At 50.0% G+C, this 23,339-nt stretch overlaps 1 protein-coding gene across 1 annotated transcript in view; it reads right to left on the bottom strand.

Moving 5' to 3' along the window:
• The window catches only part of XXYLT1 (xyloside xylosyltransferase 1), a 180,704-nt gene that overhangs the window by 4,012 nt on the left and 153,353 nt on the right, over positions 1 to 23,339 (bottom strand). The window lies entirely within an intron of this gene.

Below are 23,339 nucleotides of genomic sequence, written 5' to 3'. Positions count from 1 at the left end.
AGGGGATCTTCACAACTCAGGAATCAAACCCACATGTCCTGCATTGCTGGTGGATTCTTTACCCCTCAGCCACCTGGGAAGCCCAGGCCAGCCAGGCAGAATTATGGCAATTTTAGAGAGCAGCATGGCTCAATCTCAGTCTCTCTCTAGGCAGATTTAGAAATTCATTATAGGTATACAGCTCATGGGATATTAGAACCAAGGGGCCAAATGCTTCCATCTGGAGAAGGGAAGTCAGACCCAGAAATCTCTCTGTGGGTGATGGGGTGAGAGCACTACCCACTCTGTTCTCCAGCCTCTTTAATATCAAGTTCCAGCATGGGGTGGGGACAGGAAGGACCAGAGAGCCCCAGGCTCCACACCCACAGAGATGCAGGCACAGCAGCCAGGCCTGCAACCTGGAGGAAGCAGGAGAGACGGAAGGTCCTCAGTCATGGGCAAGAGCAGGCGTGGACCTTGCTTTGTGTGACCAGCTGTGCGTCTTCCCTAGAGTCTGTAGGGTGGGGCATGTATCAGGGCAAAGCCACCCTCTGGCCTCCCTTTTAGCAGCTCCCCCGACCAATCACAGGGAGGAACTGGGCAGTGAAGTGGACAGTGCAGTGGAAAGAAAACCAGAGGCCGGGCCTGGGGTGGGCCTCCCTGATCCATTTTCCAGTTCAACACAGTTCTCCAAGTCTGGGAATAGAGAAAGCTTCCTTGAGGTCTCACATATCAAAAGGGGCCGAGACGTTGCTCCTGGCTAGGGCAAAGCATTCCGTTTGGACGTTCTTACAAGGGGAGTACACAAGTTCATTGTCTGAATTTCACTGTAGTTGAACTGTGAGTGGAACAGAGCTCTGGCGCCTGCTTGGTGATAACAACCTCGGCAAAAATAAGCTTCCAAAGCAAACAGAGATGCTAGATCTTTCTAGCCACTAAAGGCTGCAGTAATAGTATCATAGCGAGATTAGAATGCAGTTTGACAACTGTGAGTTCATTTTACCATATTTCCTCCAAATGGTTAATTTCAGGAACCCTCCAATCAGGAGAGGGTTTGGGTTTGTTTTGCTATTCTAGCTGGAAATGTTATTACCCTGTTCTCAGTAACTGGTAGAGCAAGAAGACAAAGGATGTGGAAGATCTGAACAAAGCTATCAAGCAACTTGACCTAGTCAACATTTGTGGAACTCTCTACCCAGCAACAGCAGAACACACATTCTTTTCTCCTGCAAATGGAGCAGTCACCAAAACAGACCATATGATGGATGACAAAACAAGTCTCAATACATTGAAAATGTTAAAAGTCATATAAAGAATGTTCCCTAACCAAAATGGAATTGCGCTTGAAATAAAAAAATAGAGAAAATTTCTAAATATTTGGAAATTAAGCAGCACACCTTTAAACAATCCATTGGTCAAAGAAGAAGTCGTAAGGAAAATCAAAGCATTGCAAATTGAATGGATAGTCACATACCTTTTCATTTTCAAAAGCAGGGTGACCAGCTGTCCATGTCCTGAGAAACCCTGAGTCCTAGTCTCAGGCAAACCAGGATGTTTGGTTATCCATTGAAACGTTTGGGTTCCAAATATAAGTTACATGTCACTTTGGGTATAGAGCTTTTCTCTCCCTCTGTCTTTTTTAAGGGGAGGGTTGTTATCTTGCCAAGATGTAAGATTTACCCCCAGAGAGGAGACACCCGGAGGAAGGGAAAAGGCAGCAGTGGAGAGGCAGAGCCAGGGCTTGTGCAGCCCCTGGACACCTCATACCCCATCAAGCTCACCGGTCCCCTGTCCTTCCCGCACAGGTCTGTCCTCCACTCCCACAGGACAGGGCAGGGGAGCGTGGCTCGGGCTGGTGGTGAGAGCATGAGGGTCACCTCTGTGGCCACCATCACCTCTGCCTCCTCAGCACCCAGCACGGCCCTGGTTCTGCTGTACCAGGACTGAGGGAAAGGTCAGGGCAGCTCAGACTCTGTGGCCTTCAATATCACCTGGCACCAGGGGCAGGGAAACAAAGTCAGGACACAAAGTTGTTGCTGCCGAGAAAAAACCTGCTGCTTCTCTGGATTCACTGCTGCCAGGTCTATTTTGGGGGAGAGTGAGGAGCAGGGGCCCACGTGAGGGTTCTTGGATGTTAAGATTCAGAAGGGTTTCGACTCTCGAGCAAGCTGGGAAGCAGAGGGACCAGTGGTAGCCCCGGGGCACCCTTACCAACCTCAGCAGGGAAGCTCGCCCAATTCTTCTTGTCTATACCAGAGTAACCTGGCACTGAAGCTGCTGGCTCAGGAGGGTGGGGCCAGAGGTGGAAAGATGGACAGAACGTTCTTCCAGGCAGAGACCATAACTCCAGTGGCTCTTTGGGAACATGCCACCTAGCACCGCTGCTTAATCAAGACAAAGAGGCACTTCCTAAGAAAGAGCCAGAAAGAACCAGGTCTGGGATATCAGAGCATTGTGATATGTACGAAGCAAGGGAGGGACAGGAAATTGAAAATAAAAGCCACCCAGGGGGAAGCAGAAACACAGCCTGAAAATGAACCAGTGGCCCTCTAAGTAGAAAATTATTGCCCTTGTTTAAAGCATTCGTGCTACCCCAAGATGAACCCTGAAAAGCAGAGCAGCTGCATAGGGCAATAATGGAGTTCTCTGGCCTCTACGCCAGCTGGTTCTTGTGGAGGAACTGCCCCAGCCTGGGAGTGGAGAGTGATCCAGGGACATGGAGGGATGAACACTCACAGAAAGGGTCTGATCTCGCCACAGGGACCGGCCTGACAGGGTGGGGTCCCCAGTTCCTCACCTGCCACAGTATACCAGGGCTGCAGAGCCCTCTGACAATTCTCTACCTCGCTCCTCTCCCAGGAGTACAGAGGCGTCACCGCCTTCACGTTAACAAGGGGTAGCAGAGGCCCTTATTGTTGGCGCAGGGCCCCGACTTGGGTCCTCTCGTCTCCAAAGCCCCTTCTCATCTGTGTCTCGGACTCTACCATGGGCTGATATTCCGAGGAGCAGCACATGGACTGCAATCCTATTTCTCAATTTGGCCAGCACACCCCAAGGCCACAGGCGCTGGGGACCAGGCCATCAGGTGATGCAGCTGCTGCTGGTGCTTCATTGACTGGGGGTGGGGGGAACTGGAGAGCCCCGCCCCCCCCCCCCCCAGACCCTTGCCTTCCTCACAGGCCCTGGGCTGACCACATATATTCACAGGCACTGCCAGTGGCACCGGCTGAGGCTTCAGGAAACCTCAATATGAATGAAGGGATGGGTTCTGAAAGCTTCCAGAAGTTTCTCAGGATAACCACCATGCCCACACCCAGCCGTGTTACACTGCCTAATTGTTGCATTTGGGGCTGTGCAGAGGCTTGTCCCCCCGCCTTCCCCACATGGTCACCTGGAGACCCACAAGGGAGGGGATAAGGTTTCTTCCCTTTTAGAAATAATCCTAACTGTAAAATGAGCCCCGGGGCAGATGGTCCATTGAAAATAGCAAGTCCTTCCAGAAGCCAAAGAGGCTTGCTGGGAAAGCACAAATGAGGAACCTTCAAGCACGTTCTTCTAGTTAATGGGAGATGCATTTTCTAAATTTTTACATCAAATACATCCTAATTAATAATCCTAAAAAGAAGTATTAAAAGCTAGTGGACTAACTGTAGTGAGGAAAACTCATCTTTATGGGAAGGAGCATTTGAAGTAACTTTGAGCCATCTCCTCCCTCGGATCTTTCCCCTGATAATCACTGCTGAGGTTACTCCAACAAATCTGTCAACCAGAGACCCTGGCCTAAGAACCTGAAGCTCACCTTCTCCAGAAAAGAACCCAGTTGCCATGAGTCGCCCCATTCTCCTCCTCCCACCACCCCAAATCACAGCTCCTTCTGCCTCCCCGTTTCTTCATGATTGCTGTCTCCTGGGTTGGCCCTTCTCACCTCCTAAGGCTCAGTTTTCTACTTTAACTTCCAAGAGGGGAGAAGCAAAGATGGGGACACGCATGAGGCCCAGAGAGACTGCACAACATCCCCCCCAGAAGGTTCGAGAAGCCTGTGCTGACAGGCTGAGCTCAGGCCATAGGTTTGCAGGCCAAGAAGGCTCCATTGTAGGCTGGGGATTCACAAGGATGGCCCCACTCACAGACATCTCACTGTGGCTCACCCACCCTCATCCCATCCCCCCTCCCACCACCAAGCGTCCCTCGAGCTGAGGGCAAAGTCTCTAAGGAACACAAGGGGCCGGCCTCCACGTGGAGAAGCTCGCCGCCTAATCAGCAAAGGCTGGGTCAGGAAACTCTATCGTACCTTTCTCATGCCTCTGCTTGTGTCCCAGGTCAGTCTGCTCTTGTTTGACTTGGAAGGGGCCCTATTTTCCAGTCCTCTGAGAGGAAAGATCCGTGCTCAGGAGCAGCCCAGTGTTTCCCCCAGCCCCAGTCTGCAAGGTGACGGGACAGTTCTGGGGCATGCAGCACTGGCCTCAGAGCGGTGGCACAGCCTCTCAGCCTTGAGCTGAGGTTCTGTGGGATGGGCACTCACCCTTCATTCTCCAGGAGAACCACCCTGTGGGGTCGAACTGGAGAGGACATGGACCGCTGGGAGCTGTGGGCCCCATGAAGCTTTAAACTGCCTGTCTCCCCAGGGTGCTTCTTACTACCAGGACTCACAGGTGACCTTGTTAGGATTTCCTGCTAGCAAGGCCTGAAACAGGTAGGTCTCTAACCCTGCTGGTCAGAGAGTGTAAGAAATGTCCACAAAGTCATACAGGTTGTCAGTGGTAGGAATGACAGGGGCCCCTTATCAGCACTGATCAGTCAGCAGAGAGATGTCCTGAAGTCCGCTTTGAAGTGCACATCTCCAAGTCCTATGTGAGACAGGCAGGAACAACAGAGAGCGCACTGAACTGAGAAGATCCAATCAGTAATCAGATATTTAACAGTTCAGTTCAGTTCAGTCGCTCAGTCATGTCCGACTCTCTGCAACCCCATGAATCACAGCACGCCAGGCCTCCCTGTCCATCACCAACTCCCGGAGTTCACTCAGACTCATGTCCATCGAGTCAGTGATGCCATCCAGCCTTCTCATATTCTGTCGTCCCCTTCTCCTCCTGCCCCCAATGCCTCCCAGCATCAGAGTCTTTTCCAATGAGTCACCTCTTCGCATGAAGTGGCCAAAGTACTGGAGTTTCAGCTTCAGCATCAGTCCTTCCAATGAACACCCAGGGCTGATCTCCTTCAGAATGGACTGGTTGGATCTCCTTGCAGTCCAAGGGACTCTCAAGAGTCTTCTCCAACACCACAGATCAGAAGCATCAATTCTTTGGCGCTCAGCCTTCTTCACAGTCCAACTCTCACATCCATACATGACCACTGGAAAAACCATAGCCTTGACTAGATGGACCTTTGTTGGCAAAGTAATGTCTCTGCTTTTTAATACTCTATCTAGGTTGGTCATAACTTTCCTTCCAAGGAGTAAGTGTCTTTTAATTTCATGGCTGCAATCACCATTTGCAGTGATTTTGGAGCCTCAAAAAGTAAACTCTGACACTGTTTCCACTGTTTCTCCGTCTATTTCTCATGACACGATGGGACCAGATGCCATGACTTAGTTTTCTGAATGTTGAGCTTTAAGTCAGCTTTTTCACTCTCCTCTTTCACTTTCATCAAGAGGCTTTTGAGTTCCTCTTCACTTTCTGCCATAAGGGTGGTGTCATCTGCATATCTGAGGTTATTGATATTTCTCCAGGCAATCTTGATTTCAGCTTGTGCTTCTTCCAGCCCAGCGTTTCTCATGATGTACTCTGCATAGAAGTTAAACAAGCAGGGTGACAATATACAGCCTTGACATACTCCTTTTCCTATTTGGAACTAGTCTGTTGTTCCATGTCCAGTTCTAACTATTGCTTCCTGACCTGCATATAGGTTTCTCAAGAGGCAGGTCAGGTGGTCTGGTATTCCCATCTCTTGAAGAATTTTCCACAGTTTCTTGTGATCCACACAGTCAAAGGCTTTGGCATAGTCAATAAAGCAGAAATAGATGTTTTTCTGGAACTCTCTTGCTTTTCCCATGATCCAGCGGATGCTGGCAATTTGATCTCTGGTTCCTCTGCCTTTTCTAAAACCAGCTTGAACATCTGGAAGTTCATGGTTCACATATTGCTGAAGCCTGGCTTGGAAAATTTTGAGCATTACTTTATTAGCGTGTGAGATGAGTGCAATTGTGTGGTAGTCTGAGCATTCTTTGACATTGCCTTTCTTTGGGATTGGAATGAAAACTGACCTTTTCCAGTCCTGGGCCACTTCTGAGCTTTCCAAATTTGCTGGCATATTAAGTGCAGCACTTTCACAGCATCATCTTTCAGGATTTGAAATAGCTCAACTGGAATTCCATGACCTCCACTAGCTTTGTTCGTAGTAATGCTTTCTAAAGGCCACTTGACTTCACATTCCAGGATGTCTGGCTCTAGGTGAGTGATCACACCATCGTGATTATCTGGGTCGTGAAGATCTTTTTCGTACAGTTCTTCTGTGTATTCTTGCCACCTCTTCTTCATATCACCTGCTTCTGTTAGGTCCCTACCATTTCTGTCCTTTATCGAGCCCATCTTTGCATCTTTGTTCCCTTGGTATCTCTAATTTTCTTGAAGAGATCTCTAGTCTTTCCCATTCTGTTCTTTTCCTCTATTTCTTTGCATTGATCCCTGAGGAAGGCTTTCTTATCTCTGCTTGCTATTCTTTGGAACTCTGCATTCAGATGCTTATATCTTTCCTTTTCTCCTTTGCTTTTTGCTTCTCTTCTTTTCACAACTATTTGTAAGCCCTCCCCAGACAGTCATTTTGTTTTTTTGCATTTCTTTTCAATGGGGATGGTCTTGGTCCCTGTCTCCTGTACAATGTCACGAACCTCTGTCCATAGTTCATCAGGCACTCTATCTATCAGATCTAGGCCCTTAAATCTATTTCCCACTTCTACTGTATAATCATAAGGGATTTGATTTAGGTCATATCTGAATGGTCTAGTGGTTTTCCCTACTTTCTTCAATTTCAGTCTGAATTTGGCAATAAGGAGTTCATGATCTGAGCCACAGTCAGCTCCTGGTCCTGTTTTTGCTGATTGTATAGACCTTCTCCCTCTTTGGCTGCAAAGAATATAATCAATCTGATTTCGGTGTTGACCATCTCGTGATGTCCATATGTAGAGTCTTCTCTTGTGTTGTTGGAAGAGGGTGTTTGCTATGACCAGTGTGTTCTCTTGGCGAAACTCTATTAGCCATTGCCCTGCTTCATTCCGCATTCCAAGGCCAAATTTTCCTGTTACTCCAGGTGTTTCTTGACTTCCTACTTTTGCATTCCAGTCCCCTATAATGAAAAGGACATCTTTTTTGGGTGTTAGTTCTAAAAGGTCTTGTAGGTCTTCATAGAACCGTACAACTTCAGCTTCTTCAGTGTTGCTGGTTGGGGCATAGACTTGGATTACTGTGATACTGAATGGTTTGCCTTGGAAATGAACAGAGATCATTCTGTCGTTTTTGAGATTGCATCCAAGTACTGCATTTGGGACTCTTTCATTGACCATGATGGCTACTCCATTTCTTCTAAGGGATTCCTGCCCACAGTAGTAGATATAATGGTCATCTGAGTTAAATTCACCCATTCCAGTCCATTTTAGTTTGTTGATTCCTAGAATGTCAATGTTCATTTCTGCCATCTGTCTGACCACTTCCAATTTGCCTTGATTCACAGACCTGACATTCCAGGTGCCTATGCAATATTGCTCTTTACAGCATCGGACCTTGCTTCTATCACCAGTCACATCCACAGCTGGATATTGTTTTTGCTTTGGCTCCATCCCTTCATTCTTTCTGGAGTTATTTCTCCACTGATCTCCAGTAGCATATTGGGCACCTACCGAGCTGGGGAATTCCTCTTTCAGTATCCTATCATTTTGCCTTTTCATACTGTTCTTGGGGTTCTCAAGGCAAGAATACTGAAGTGGTTTGCCATTCCCTTCTCCAGTAGACCACATTCTGTCAGACCTCTCCACCATGACCCACCCATCTTGGGTGGCCCCCACAGGGCATGGCTTAGTTTCATTGAGTTAGACAAGGCTGTGGTCCTAGTGTGATTAGATTGACTACTTTTCTGTGAGTATGGTTTCAGTGTGTCTGTCCTCTGATGCCCTCTTGCAACATCCAAGAGACTGTAAAATCAGATGGCTGAAATTTAAAAGAGGAGGAGGATGTTGATGAAGTTGGTGGAACAATTCAGAAAGGCAGTTCAGGGAGAGAGCACCCTTAGCCCTCTGAGCGGGGGCCAGTGGGGTCTTCTCTGTGGGGAGCCAGGTCCCTCTCAGTGTGAGGACAGAGAAGGCAAGGGAGAAAAGTTGGTCTCATGAGCTCAGGAAGCCACACCTGTGATGAGATGCGGGTATGACAAAGGTAAGCCATGAAGACCCCCAGATGGTAAAATGACTCAGTGGTGCCCACCGTGCTATGGACAATGCCCTTCCCAATGCTGACCCCAGAAGAGCCCTGGCATCCAAGTAGTGGGGCTTGTACATCACTGCTAGGGAGCAACTCAAATCTGGTGTGAGCTCTGGAACCAACCAGGTGACTGCTGGCCTGCAGCCAGCAGGCTGGGCTAGTCATGACTCATTCAGGGGGCCTCAGCTCAGCTCCACAATTCTGCCCTTTCCCAGAAGTCTGATGAGGGAGGGGCTTTCATCAGGGTGAAGACTAAGCCAGAGAGAGTCACCTTCAGAAGTGGCTCACTGCTCCCAAGAGCCCCGCGGCACTAGGGGACATGGGAGAGAAGTGCCCAGGATGCCAGGAAAACACATGCTGGGTGTTTTCCAGGACACCAAGCAGAACCTATGGAGGCGTGTGTGGTAAGGCTGATGGGGAGGAACATGGGTGGAATTTAACCTTGTGTCTGAATTAAGCTCAATCTAGCACAGTACCCTTCACACCCTGGCATGGCTGACAGGGGCATAAAGGCCACTGAGATCCAGGAAAATGTGTTATTTCTCAAGCCCAGAAGCAACCTGTGAGCCCTCCACTTCATCTGGGCTGACCACTGCCTGCACCTGCCCCTGCTTGCCTTCCTGCACACTGTGGCATAGGTTTGACTTTGGCATACCCAAAGTCAAGGGTAGAACAAGTGATTGGCATATTGATACAAACATGGGGATATCCCACCTGTCAGGCACACAGCAAGGCACTGGGGTTGGGGAGGGCAGGGGGACAGCAATGGGCCAGACGCAGGACCACCCCTCAGGTACCTGTCATAGCCAACAGTACTTCTCAGATGTCCCTGTGCCGAGGGCTCACCTGGGATCTGGTTAAAATGCAGATCCTCATTCAGAAGCTGTATTTCTGACAAGCTCCCAGGTGATGCTGAGGCTGAGGATTGTACTCAAAAGAAACAGTGTATTTTAAATAATTTTAAAAGAAATGAAAACCCCATGAACAGCAGTGATATTATTTTATCCTGAAAATGGCCATGAGATAGGTGGCATGGCCACTTGCAAATTTGATGCTAATATTTGCTGAGCTTTCTCACTTTGTCAGGGTCTTGGAGGGACCACTGGGGAGATGCTTCCTGGAAGCAGGGTGCTGAAGATGCCAGGAGGGAGGGCCAAGGTCTGCCAGCTTCCTTCCCCAGGGGTCAGAAGTTAGTCTGGGGTGGAGAGGGAGGCAGGTATGTATCAGTCGTCCCCTGACTTTAAAAATGTTCCAGTCCATGATGGGGTTAAGAATGCAGGTTCTGGGGCTTCACTGGCGGCTAAGTGGTAAGGATCTGCCTGCCAATGCAGGAGATGTGGGTTCGGCCCCTAGTCCTGGGGGATCCCACATGCTGCCAAGCAGCTAAGCCCATGCACAACTCCTGAGTCCTTGCTCTAGAATCCGTGCAGTCCTTGCTGCAACCACTGAAGCCCCTGAGTCAAGAGCCAGTGCCCTGCAACAAGAGAAGCCCACTGAGGAGCCGCCGCAATCAGAGGCCTGCACGTCACAACTAAGAAGTGGGCCCTGCCCTCCACAGCTAGAGGAGAGCCCACACAGCAGTGCAGACCCAGTGCAGCCAGAAATAGATAAACAGAACTATTAAAAAACAAACAATTTCCAAAATACACAAGCAGGTCATACAACTGAATACCAGAAAAACAAACAACCCAATCAAAAAGTGGGCGACAGACCAAAACAGATATTTCTCCAAGGAAGACATAGAGATGGCTAATAAACACATGAAGAGATGTTCAACATCGCTTAGTATTAGAGAAATGCAAGTCAAAACTACAATGAGATACCATCTCACACTGGTCAGAATGGCCATCTTCAAAAAATCCACAAACAACAAGGGCTAGTGAGGGTGTGAGAAGAGACCCCTCTTGCACTGCTGGTGGGAATGCAAACTGATATAGCCACTGTGGAAGACATTATGGCTGCTGCTGCTAAGTCGCATCAGTCGTGTCCAACTCTGCGATCCCATAGACGGCAGCCTACAAGGCTCCGCCATCCCTGGGATTCTCCAGGCAAGAACACTGGAGTGGGCTGCCATTTCCTGCTCCAACACATGAAAATGAGAAGTGAAAGTGAAGTCGCTCAATCATGTCTGACTCAGCGACCCCATGGACTGCAGCCTACCAGGCTCCTCTGTCCATGGGGATTTTCCAGGCAAGAGTACTGGAGTGGGTTGCCATTGCCTTCTCCGAAGACATTACAGAGATTCCTTAAAAAACTAGGAATAAAACTACCATATGACCCAGCAATACCACTCCAGGGCATATATCCTGAGCAAACCAAAACTGAAAAAGACACGTGTACCCCAATGTTCATCACAGCACTATTTACAATAGCTAGAACATGGAAGCAACCCAGATGTCCATCCACAGATGAATGGATAAAGAAGCTGTGGTACATATATACAAGGGAATACTACTCAGCCATGAAAAGGAACACATTTGAGTCAGTTCTAGTGAGGTGGACAAACCTAGAGCCTACTATCCAGAGAAGTAAGTCAGAAAGAGAAAAGAACAAATAATATATGTTAACGCATATATTTGAAATCTAGAAGGGTGGTACTGATGAACCTATTTGCAGGGAAGCAGTGGAGACACAGACACACAGAACAGACTTATGGACAAGGGTTGAGGGGCGGAGGAAGGAGAGGGTGAGATGAATGGAGAGAGTGGTATGCAAGCATATACACTACCATATGTAAAGTAGATAGCCAAGGGAAATTTGCTCTATGACTCAGGGAATTCCAACTGGGGCTCTGTAACAATCTTAGAGGGGCGGGAAGGGTTCAAGAGGCAGGGGACATATGTACACCTCTGGCTAATTCATGGTGATGTATGGCAGAAATCAAACCAATATTGTAAAGCAACTATCCTTCAATTAAAAATAAATAAATTTTTTTTAAAAAAAGAAAAAAATGCAGGCTCTGGGGCAGACAGTCTGAATTCATATCCTGGTCCTCTGCTTACTACTACCCTGAGCAAGGTGCTAAAGTATTCTGTGCTTCAGGCTCCCCCTATGGAAACAGGTTGTGAGGATTTTATGAAATAAGGCAGGCAAAACAATACTATCAGAGATGAAGAAAGCCAAGGACACACATCATGTTCAGTGAGAAGCAGTGCAGCTTGTCTGCAGCACGCACACACTACCCCTACTCTCCCACTCCCCACCACCCCGGCCGGGTGTGTGGTGAGCAGGGACCCTAAACCCGGTTCACTGGCTCTGACCCACCAGCAGGCAACCCTGGGCAAGTCACTTCCCTACCAGAGCCTCATTCCTGTGCCTGCTAAGTGGATTCATCAGGTCTGGACCCTTTTCTTCTTTGAAAGTCTATGGTTCTGAGCCAGGACTAGGATTCACCATCCATGAAACTTTGGGAATGAACTTCAAGACAGTGTAATAATCACCAAACTCCAAAAATCAATCCCTCTTTAAATGCAGCTGAACCCTGTGAGTACAACAGGGATCTGTTGTTGTTTCAAAACCCATTTCTATGCACCAGCAAAGCCCCACCATTTGCTAGGGGCAGCTCCAGCAATGTGCTGTTTGTCAGGGGAGGGCATGGGATAGGGCAGCACACAGGGCAATAGCTGTACAGTATTTGTTTCTGCTGAGTCCTTATACTTTGGTCCTTTATGGATGCTCATAAATACAGTTTTCAGGAAATAGGGATGGACTGTTCCTATCTTTTTGCCTCCCTCCTTCCCTCCCTTCCTGATGTCTCACTGGATGTTGCCGAAACCTGCCCATCTCCTCTCTCTCCGGGTACACTGTCTGAGCAGCTGTGCAGGAGCAGGCAAGGCAAGAAAATTCCCCATCTCCCCAGGACTTTATGCCATCAGTTGTGCTGTGCTTAGTTGCTCAGTTGTGTCCAGCCCTTTGCAACCCCATGGACTGCAGCCTGCCAGGTTCCTCTGTCCATGGGGATTCTCCAGGCAAGAATACTGGAGTGGGTTGCCATGCCCTCCTCCAGGGGACCTTCCTAACCCAAGGATTGAACCCAGGTCTCCCGCATTGCAGGTGGATTCTTCACTGTCTGAGCCACCAGGGAAGTCCAAGAATACTGGAGTGGGAAGCCTATCCCTTCTCTGGGGATCTTCCTGACCCAGGAACTGAACCCGGATCTCCTGCACTGCAGGCAGATTCTTTACCAGCTACCATGGAATTGCCATGGAAGTGGGGATCAAAGCAGAAGAGAAAGTGAGGGACCCTGAAGCCAGACCACCTCCAAATCTGCCCTCAGCCACAGGGCACACTGTCCTCAACACATAGACACAAGCCGGTAGCCAGCTGTCCTGCAGGTCACGGGCACAGACAGCAGGCTTCAGCCCCAGACAGCCAGTAAGGCGATCAGGAAGCATTCCTACCTCTGCCCCATTGAGACGACACCTGGGATCTCTCCTCCAGTCTCCCCAGAGGTCTCTGCCCTAATCAACTCCTCTCAGAAGTGAGGATCAGCCATACCTCTAAGTATTCAGTAAATACCTGTTCAAAGCCTAGTGCAGACCACGCACTGTACTGGAATAACAAGGAGGAGGGAATTAGCTGCCGCCACTCACTACAGCCCTCACTCAGCTTTACACACATTCTCTCAATCCCTCATGACAGCATCTCTGGTCAGTACTATTTCCACCTTACACATAAGGAAATGAAAGCTCAGAGCAGTTAAGTAATGTCCCTGTGGTCACATAGCCCTCCTATGAGGCTAAGCGCAGAGGTGAGGCTGTGGAGCACCAGGAAGTGCCCTCCCTGCTTCGTGCTGTGTTCCCAGCGGGACCTGGGAATGAGTGGAGCCTATGGGGTGCTCACACCAAGTTCAGAGCAGCAGTGAGCGAGAACTCACAGAATGGATTTTCTGAGCAGTGTGTTGCTCAGATGAGGACTGGTTGGCAGAGCAGAAGATAGGAGACGGGATTCCACACACCAAGACTGGGGTGGGGTGTGAGTTCCATCAGGCCAGTTCGGCCTAAGTGCAGGAGGACCAAAGAGAGCCCACGTGCTCCCCACCCCAGGTGCGCTTGGAGGCAGGAATCCCAGGCCAATTCATAACTCTGGCCCTGGAACCAAAATCCTGCCACCAAAAAAAAAATACCTAGAGATGACCCGGGAGCACAGAGAGAGGAAGCAGCTTGCACAAGATCACCCGTCTGGGACCTAAGAGGTCACATGCCCTGGCACCACAAAGCCTTCCCATACCAACAGGATGGCTTTGTCTCCGCTTTGTCTCATGCTTTTCAGATTCTGACTAAGGAAAATCACACTCTCCTTTAGGGTCATAGTACATCAGTTCTTTCTCTAAAATTCTCAGGTCAGCCTTCGCTGCCTGTTCTTCCCTTGCCATCACTGAGTGAGTTTAACCACCCAAGGATGCTCTCTGCAAATGCGCTGCCCCTGTACACAACCCCAGGACCCCAGCAGCCTTCGAAACCAAACTGCAGCAATCCATACACTGAGGACACAAAGGGGAATCACACCGAGACCAGTCCTGCAGGACCCACCAAGGACAGGCAACCAGTCACCACGCTGGGGGTGGTCCACCTTGGAAAGACCTCTGGTGATGCCTGAGACGGGATCCTGCCAGTCATAGGGGTGCAGGGTAAGAAAGGGAGGCCACGGAGGGAGCCACTCCCAAATTCTATCAAAGCACTGAAACCCTCCAGAGTCCCTGCTTCATCTGCGTGGCCCAGTGTCTTCATGTGGATGAAACCTCTAAAGCAAAGGGCCATCCCCATGGGATTAAATTATTCAGGCATTCTAAATCCTTGTGTGTGAGGTCAAGTAGGAAAGGACACTATCGTCATCTGAAAGGGTCCCCACAGGATGGTACAGGGAAGGGATGTGTGTTCGGAAAGAGAATATCCAGCTTTGCCCCGGCTCCACCCCTCTGTGGCTTCTCTGCAGGGGACAGTGACTTGGGACAAATGTCAGATAGTTTCATCCTCATCCCCAGCCTGACAGTGAGGTCAGAGAGAAGGGGAGCAGGCATTTACCTCCATGTGCCCCTCACACCCTGCCCTGCCTGGGGGCTGCGTTCACGAGCCACCATCTGTATATGGGGACAACCTGGCAGAGTCCAGGACAATGAAGGGAGACCACTCTATTCTGGGCTCATTCTGATGATTCCCTCAGTGAGGCCCAGGCCTGACTTCCTGCTCTCAGGCGCTGCATAGCCCCACCCTCACTAGCGCTGTGCCAGGAAAGAGGCCCTGAATCGTGGGCTGGGCCAGCCTCCTCCTGCCCCCTACCCCAGGGCTGGCGTGGAGGTGGCTCTCCCTTCGACCCGAGCCGCACAGGCCTGCTGCAGCCCCGTGGTGCCCCAGATTCTGAAAGACCACTCTCCACTTTAAAGCCTCTCCTCCCCTAGAGGCTGCCTGGGACCCATGTGCCGGGTGGCAGCATTCAGGGTCATTTGTACAGGGCACACCTGAGCCACACACGCCTGGCCTCCAGCCCACCCAAACATCCAGACTGTCCCTGGCCTACTAGCGTCCCCCTGCAGCTGGCTGCACGCTGTGCCCCGAAGCCTTGCAGCTCAGCATTCCACGGTGCTGTCTTCTCTGTTTTCTCTCTTTTAAAGAAGAAAAGGAAGAAGAAATTCCACAGAATAATCTATCCTCCTGATGGGCTGGCTCAGATCACAGTTGAGCCAGGCTGAATCAAAGAACAGCATTAACAGGGGGTTATCGGAACTGCCTGGCTCAGAAAGTAAACAACTCCTCAAAGGTGGCCTGGGATCTCAGCCACACCCTGTGTCCTGGTCACTGCAATTGGGGCCCCTCCTGGTCTCTAAACATGCCGGGGGGCTCTGGCAGAGACCACAGAACTGCAGTTCCACCCCACAAGCACAGGGTTCGGAGCAGGGGCTGTGGAGTCAGGCCCGGTCTGTAACTCAGGGCTGCCACTTCGCAGAGGCGGGGCTTCCACCAGTCACTTAACCCTTGAGTGTGGTCATAGTAAACCTGAGAGAACGAAGGGCTTCAATCAAAGTGCCAGGGACCACCTGGCACATTCACTAATTGAAGAAATACTTACTGAAAGCCTACTGTGTGCTGCACACCATTTGGGCCCTGGGAGACAACCATAACCAAGAAAGATATGTATCACTTCTACCCGCGTGGAGCTTAGTGTCTGGGGAGAATGCAGACCAGCCAACAGGCAGTCACAACTCCGGGTGCTAAGAGACAGGCCAGCATAACAATGGGGAACGTTAAGTCCCCCAAAGAGAGGCTCCTCAGCCAGTCTTGAGGGGTTCGAGGAAGGCTTGAACCTTGGAGAAACTGGCCTGTGAGCTCAGACATGGAGAGTGCAGGTGAAGAGCAGAGGTGGGCGGTGAGAGTGTGCCTAGCCCGGGGAACTGAGTGTGGTCCAGCCCTGCTGGAGGCGAGATGGGCAGCAGGCAGGGCCAGCCCATGAAGGGCCTCGTCAGGGAGGTTAGGGAGACTTACCTTGATGCTGAGGGTAACAAAGGATTGAAGCAACACAGCCTGCGGACTAGGACAGTCCTTGGTGGGGTGAGGGATGGCTGGGAGGAGGCAAGGCTGGAAGCAGATAGGTGGAGATGGCCTGGGGAACCTGGTGGGGTCGGGAATGGAGGGAAGTGGAGGACTTGGGATAGTAGCAAGCACAGGACAGGACTGACAGACGGACAGAGGGATTGAAGAAGGCAGGAGCTCCACGCCCAGATTTCTGCCTTGGGCATGGCATCAACAGCAATAGCTGTTTAACCATGATCACCAACAGGCACAGGGACACTGACCAGGTCACTGCCATGTCCGAGCCTCGCTCTCCCACCTGAACAAGGCGACCCTCCCAGCTCAGATTCATGTGGCCCTGTGCCACCCACAACTGCCTCAGTGCTGGCACCTCGCTTGTGCCTCCTGGCTTTGTGCATTTCTCCCAACACAGGCCCCGGCTGGGAGGATGGGGAAGGGACAGCCACGAGATGCTGGCTTACGTGGCCCATTTATGCACTGACTTCTCTGCGGACAGCTTGGAGCACACCTGCCTTCCCCCTGCTCCTTCCGGACGACCCTTACCTTCACCCAGCACTCATGAGCCCCCCTGCTCCCTGCGGCGGGGGGCTGATTCCCTGGGGAGATATTCTCCCTCCAAACTGGAAGTGTGCCCTTTAGCTGCCTCCCTGGATCTGTTCTGCTCGTCTCTTCTCTACACCTTCTAGACACATCACCAGGATCTCTGCTGAGCCCAGGGTGCTGGCTCTAAAGGCTGAAAACAATGGGAACCACTCACATCCCTCTCTCCACACCCAGCTTTCCACTCAGATGCCCACAGGCATGCTTGGGGCTCCTGTAGCTGGAGGAACACCTTGGAGAAGAACTCAGGAGAAGAACATACAGGGCCTGGGGCTTCTCAGCTCTCTCTGGGTCAGAGAGCTGGGGCCTGGGCTGAACCAGAATAGCCAACTGGGATCTGAATGAACGTTAAGAGTGGAATTTTAGGGCTTCCCTGGTGGCTCAGTGGATAAGAATCCACCTGCCAATGCAGGAGACACAGGCTTGATCTCTGGTCTGGGAAGATCCCATATGCCTCGGGACCTCTAAGCCCATGTGCCACAACTATAGCGCCTGTGCTCCAGAGCCTGGGAACCACAACTACGGAGCCCACGGGCTCCAACTACTGAAGCCTGAATTCTCTGGAGCCCACGCTCCGCAACAAGAGAAGCCACTGCAGTAAGTCCAGGCCTTAAAATTAGAGGCTAGCCCAAGCCACCACCTGCGGAGAGTAATAAGAATCCTCTGAAAACAACAGCTGCTCCCGGAGCCATGCCTCTCCCAGGGCTCCTGGCTGCCCTCTCCATGCCTTTCTCCCCATGGCCATTCAGGCTGCACAACTGCTGACTGGGGAACCACAGCCAAAATCATCAGGTGCTTATTTTCACCCCCATACCCCATGGGGGCCCTCACCCTGAAAATTCTGGTTCCATCAAGGGTCAGGGGGAGGTTCTGAGCTGCTCTGCTGTCCGTCCTGTGTGGAACCTGCTAGGCTGTCTTGTGGGGAGGCCACGAGTTCCCAAATAGTCCTTAGCCTGAGAAAAAGCAGGAAGAAACCTGGGATGTGGCCACACCTTGGGAAGGAGGCAAAGGAGAGAAAGAATGAACCCGCGCAGCAGAGTCAGCCAGGCCCCCTGGAGCCCAGCGCCAGCACTCTGCTCGCACCCGCACACACGCCGCAGGTGTGAGCCCAGCGCCAGCACTCTGCTCGCACGCTGCAGGTAGGCCTGCATCCTCCACACTCCCGCCCCTGCCGGCCTCCCCTCTCCCCCCTCAGAGCCGCCGGGCCCTTGCCCAAGACCTAGACACCTCCTCACATGCACTCAGGCGCACAGGGGCCCAACCAGGCCTCCTGCCATTCATTCGCCTGGACATGCGTGCGTGGGGGGCTGCTGACACAGGATGCCCCCACACCTCCCTCGTTCAGAACTGACGCCTCGGGGGAATCTCAGGAAACTTTCACCAAATGACGCCCTTCCAGCCTCTGCTCTCCTCCTGAGAGGCTGTCCAGGTGCACACATCCTGCAGAGCCAGCTCTGAGCTGCCCGCCTTTCCTGGCAGGGTAGCAATCTCCAGCACGTGGGGCCAGGCGGCCTGCGCAGGTGCCAATCCTCCCCTCCTCACGGATGCCATCCGCTTGTTCACATGGGCAGGAACTGTGAGTCTGCAGTCAGGGACCCCCCTGCACAGGAGGGGCAGGTATCTGCTGATGCCATTCTGAGCAGACGGGACCGCCTCTCCTCCATGGTACTCCCAGGTGACTCAGCTCAAGTCTACCTTAGGAAGCTTTTCTCAGCTAGGTCCGCTCTTCTTCCTCTTCCCTGCTCAGACCTGTCCTCCTCAGAGCTGTGCGGTGAATGCCAGAGCTGTGCAAACTTTAGAGTGCACACAAAATGTGTGTGTGGAGACCCAGTTAAGTGCAGCTGGGATTCAGCAGGTGACAGCGGCAGGATCCTGTATTTCTGACGAGCTCCCAGGTGATGCTGCTGCTGTGGTCCACAGGGACACACTTTGGGGAGTGAGAGAAGAAGAGGAAAGAGACCTGGGAGTCAGTCCCGCTGTCCTGGCACCAGCCCCACTAGAACCAAGCATCACACCTCCAGAGACTGCTGTGAGGATGACACGAGGTAGTGCAGAGCCGACAGCCCCCGATGACCCAGACATGCACAAATGCGACTCCTCCTCTCGCGTCAGTTTCCTCCCTGTAATAGCAGGAACGTGGTGCCTCGCGAGAAGTATTGCCAGAGAATTAAATGAACTAATATCTGGTGCATGGCAGGCGACGGATGATGAGAGCGCTCCCTCCTTTCCTTCTGCTGTTGGTCCTGGGTCTTCCACAAAACCTGTGCCCTGTATGATGGGGGAGAGGGTGGGAGGGCCTGAAGGCCTGTCTCTCAGACCAAGGGTTTCCACATCCAGTTCTGGGTGCCTGTGAGTGTAGTGCTGGGGAAGTTGGCTGCTCATATCATGTTGATGGGTGATTCCTCAAGTGACTTTGTTACTCGGGGGTGGGGGGTGGGGAGGTGTGTATGTGTGTGTGCACGCACACAAGGACACCTGCCAACACATGGGAGGAGCCACACAGAGCAAGCAGCCTGACTGGAGAGCCCTGGGGAAGGCCCCAAGCCCCACTGCCTCTTGGTGGGAGCAGGGACGACCGGAGGGGACTGCACACCCCTACTTAGTCTGATTCTCATTGCAGGTCAGCAGTTCAACAGAAGGTGCACCTGGGAAAGGGAGCATCGCCAGAACCCCCTCTCCCCTGTCACTTTTCCTCACCTGTAGGTGCTCAAGCAACCTCAGAGGTCTTGCTTATTTCCCAGGAAAAGCTAGGGGCCCAGGGATCTAGGCTCAGTATGTGATATACAGCAGTGCAGTTCTAAGGTTTAAGGCAGAGGTAAGGGGAGAAATTGAACTGATGGCCAATCCATCTTCAGCAAGCATTTACTCACAGCCAGTTTGCATCCTGGCCTCCCTTGCTCCCTACACACATACTAAAGCAAACCCCTTTGATCTTAGTAAGAAAATTAACACTGTTTCAGCTCATACAACTCAGTATGAAAAAACCCAACAACCAAAAATTGGGCAGAAGATCTAAACAGACATTTCTCCAAAGAAGACATACAAAATCAACACTGCTAATTATTAGAGAAATACAAATCAAAACCACAATACAGCATCACCTCAGAATGGCCATCAACAAGAAGTCTACAGATAATAAATGCTGGAGGGGGTGTGGAGAAAAGGGAGCCCTGCTACACTGTTGGCGGGAATGTAAACTGGTGCAGTCACTATGGAAAATAGTATGGAGGTTCCTTAAAAATCTAAAAATATAACTATCGTATGGTCCAGCACCCCACTCCTGGGCATGTATCTGGAAAAGATGGAAACTCTAATTTGAAGAGATACACATACCCTAAAGTTCATAGCAGCATGATTTACAATAACCAAGATATGAAAACAGCCCAAGTGCCCATCAACAGATGACTGGCTTAAGAAGATGTGTATATACACAGCGGTATATAAACTCAGTTTACTCAGTATATACAGAATGAAACGCTGCGATTTGCAGCCACATGGATGGACCCAGAAAATATCATATTAAGTGAAGTCAGTCAGACCGAAAAAGACAAGTATTGTATGATATTATAGATATGTAGAATCTAAAAAATAATACCAACGAATCTATATTCAAAACAGAAATGGCTCACAGACACAGAAAACAAACTTATGGTTACCAGTGGGGAAAGGGAAGGGAACAGGAATACATCAGGGGCACGGGGTTAGCAGATACGAATTACTATTCATACACTCGATAGGCACATACTATTCATACACATACCAGGATTTACTGTAGAGTATCTGTGTAGTTGCTAAGTCATGTCCAACTCTTTGCAACCCCATGACTGTAGCCTGACAGGCTCCCCTGTCCATGGGATTCTCCAGGCAAGAATACTGGAGTGGGTTGCCATTTCCTCCTCCAGAACTATACAGTATAAGGAGATAGATTCAATATCTTTTAAACATCCATAATGAAAAATAATCTGAAAAAATATATATCAGTTCAGTTCAGGCACTCAGTCGTGTCTGACTCTTTGCGACCCCATGAACTGCAGCACGCCAGGCCTCCCTGTCCATCACCAACTCCCGGAGTTCACTCAGACTCACGTCCATCGAGTCAGTGATGCCATATAGCCATCTCATCCTTTGTCGTCCCCTTCTCCTTCTGCCCCCAATCCCTCCCAGCATCAGAGTCTTTTCCAATGAGTCAACTCTTCACATGAGGTGGACTGAATCTAAATATATATACATATATGTATATATCTAATACATCTATATATCTATATCTATATGGGGCTTCCCTGACATTCAAGTGGTAGAGGTCACTCAAGTGGTAGTGTAAAGCACCTGCAATACAGGAGATACAGGTTCAGTCCCTAGGGTGAGAAGATCCCCTGGAGGAGGAAATGGCAGCCCACTCTAGTATGCTTGCCTGGAGAATCCCATGGACAGAGGAGCCTGGCGGGCTACAGTCCATGGGGTTGCAAAGAGTGGGACATGACTGAGTGACTGAGCACACACACATACATATACAACTTGAAACTAACATGCTATTATAAATCAACTATACTTCAACTAAAAAAAAAATTATGCTATTTCATCATACTTGTAGAGGGTACTGGCTGAGACTGGGGGATCCCTCTAGCATGGCACCAGCCCGCATCCAGTGCAGAGGGACACACGAGGCCAGAGAGGGAGCGCTGAAAGTGATGGTGGTACAAACATGGAGTTCAGGGGCTCCGAGCAGGAGAGAATAGCAAGGAGAGATAAGAAAGCCTTCCTCACCGATCAGTGCAAAGAAATAGAGGAAAACAACAGAATGGGAAAGATTAGAGATCTCTTCAAGAAAATTAGAGATACCAAGGGGACATTTCATGCAAAGATGGGCACAATAAAGGACAGAAATGGTAGGGACCTAACAGAAGCAGAAGATATTAAGAAGAGGTGGCAAGAATACACGGAAGAACTGTACAAAAAAGATCTTCATGACCCAGATAATCACGATGGTGTGATCACTCACCTAGGGCCAGACATCTGGAATGTGAAGTCAAGTGGGCCTTAGGAAACATCACTACGAACAAAGCTAGCAGAAGTGATGGAATTCCAGTTGAGCTGTTTCAAATCCTGAAAGATGATGCTGTGAAAGTTTTGCACTCTATATGTCAGCAAATTTGGAAAACTCAGCAGTGGCCACAGGACTGGAAAAGGTCAGTTTTCATTCTAATCCCAAAGAAAGGTAATCCCAACGAATGCTCAAACTACCACACAACTGCACTCATCTCACACGCTAGTAAAGTAATGCTCAAAATTCTCCAAGCCAGGCTTCAGCAATACATGAACCATGAGCTACCGGATGTTCAAGCTGGTTTTAGAAAAGGCAGAGGAACCAGAGATCAAATTGCCAACATCTGCTGGATCATGGAAAAAGCAAGAGAATTCCAGAAAAACATCTATTTCTGCTTGATTGACTATGCCAAAGCCTTTGACTGTGTGGATTACAAGTAACTGTGGAAAATTCTTCAAGAGATGGGAATACCAGACCACCTGACCTGCCTCTTGAGAAATATGTATGCAGGCCAGGAAGCAACAGTTAGAACTGGACATGGAACAACAGACTGGTTCCAAATAGGAAAAGGAGTATGTCAAGGCTGTATATTGTCACCCTGCTTGTTTAACTTCTATGCAGAGTACATCATGAGAAACGCTGGGCTGGAAGAAGCACAAGCTGAAGTCAAGATTGCCAGGAGAAATATCAATAACCTCAGATATGCAGATGACATCACCCTTATGGTAGAAAGTGAAGAAGAACTAAAGAGCCTCTTGTTGAAAGTGAAAGAGGAGAGTGAAAAAGTTGGCTTAAAGCTCAACATTCAGGAAACTAACATCATGGCATCCAGTCCTGTCACTTCATGGCAAATAGATGGCGAAACACTGGAAACAGTGGCAGACCGTATTTTGGGGGCTCCAAAATCACTGCACATGGTAACTGCAGCCATGAAATTAAAAGACGGTTACTCCTTGGAAGGAAAGTTATGACCAACCTAGACAGCATATTAAAAAGCAGAGACATTACTTTGCCAACAAAGGTCCATCTAGTCAAGGCTATGGTTTTTCTAGTAATCATGTATGGATGTGATAATTGGACTATAAAGAAAGCTCAGCACCAAAGAATTGATGCTTTTGAATTGTGGTGTTGGAGAAGACTCTTGAGAGTTCCTTGGACTGCAAGGAGATCCAACCAGTCCATCCTAAAGGAGATCAGTCCTGAGTGTTCATTGGAAGGACTGATGTTGAAGCCGAAACTCCAATACTTTGGCCATCTGATGTGAAGAGCTGACTCATTTGAAAAGATCCTGATGCTGGGAAATATTGAAGATGTGAGGAGAAGGAGACAATAGAGGATGAGATGGTTGGATGGCCTCACTCACTCAATGGACATGAGTTTGAGTAAACTGCAGGAGGTGGTGATGGACAGGGAGGCCTGGCATGCTGCAGTCCATGGGGTTGCAATGAGTCGGACATGACTGAGCGACAGAACTGAACTGAGCAGGAGAGATGACATGTGAGTCCCAGAAACCATGCTCTTCCCCAGAGTGCATCCCTAACATGCATACATACACATGCGCACACATACACACGTGTATTTCCTCTGCCTTCGGAAGCTGAGGTTCAACTTCCCAGCTAGTTTTGAGTCCTCCTTTCTTCAGAAAGATGTACCAATTTTCCAAGAGGCCATTCCTTCTCCAGCCCCAGCGCTTATCCATGCCCTGATAACATTTCACACGGCAAT

This window comes from Capricornis sumatraensis, chromosome 1 (assembly GCF_032405125.1).
Source record: "Capricornis sumatraensis isolate serow.1 chromosome 1, serow.2, whole genome shotgun sequence".
NCBI lineage: Eukaryota > Metazoa > Chordata > Mammalia > Artiodactyla > Bovidae > Capricornis > Capricornis sumatraensis.
Note: the sequence above shows the minus strand (reverse complement) of the source record. Positions and strands in the feature narration are given on the sequence as shown.